The sequence below is a fragment of the Nanorana parkeri genome, unplaced genomic scaffold (genome assembly GCF_000935625.1).
Source record: "Nanorana parkeri isolate BGI_ZX_2015 unplaced genomic scaffold, ASM93562v1 scaffold4105, whole genome shotgun sequence".
NCBI classification, from domain to species: domain Eukaryota; kingdom Metazoa; phylum Chordata; class Amphibia; order Anura; family Dicroglossidae; genus Nanorana; species Nanorana parkeri.
The window spans coordinates 22,701-23,491 of NW_017310372.1; positions in this window are offsets into that span (position 1 = coordinate 22,701).

The following is a 791-nucleotide window of genomic DNA, read 5'->3' on the forward strand; positions in this document are numbered from 1 at the left end:
TTCTCCACCATTGACTCCCCCAAACATACTCCCCCCAGAGTATAGGACACATGCATGTTTTTAGTCCCCAAGTGCACAACTTTACATTTATCAACATTAAACCTCATTTGCCAAATAGTTGCCCAATCACACAGAGCATTCAGATCTGCCTGTAGGTTGGAGACTTCCTGTAAGGACTGAATTCCACTACATAACTTGTGTCATCTGCAAACACAGAAATAGGACTTGTAATCCCCAATTCTATGTCATTTATAAATAGGTTAAACAGTAAGGGACCCAACACTGAACCTTGAGGGACGCCACTGACAACACTGAACCTTGGGGGACACCACTAACAACATTGAACCTTGGGGGACACCACTAACAACATTGAACCTTGGGGGACACCACTAACAACACTGAACCTTGGGGGACACTGTGACGACGCGGTGATGAGTTTATAAGTTAAATGTGTATTGGTGTTGGGTTATGTTTGAGTGCGTTATGCTGTGTGACCTGGTTATGGAAAGACCATCAGCACCATCCCTCATTATCTCTCATTGTTCTCTGAGGGAGCTCAGAACAATGACATTCTTGCCAGGCTACTGCTATGGCTGTCTGGAGCTCGTTAGCAGGGGATGACAGATGTTCTGGCTGGGATGATCTATCTATGTGACACTCCGTTTCTCCATATAAGTTACTCTAACTGTTTAACCCTTTGATGTCTCTCTGCTACGAAACCCTGGATCTAGTTCCCGCCTGATACACCAAAGTGTCTACTATGCAATGAGAGAGAAAGCCGGCCCGTGCCA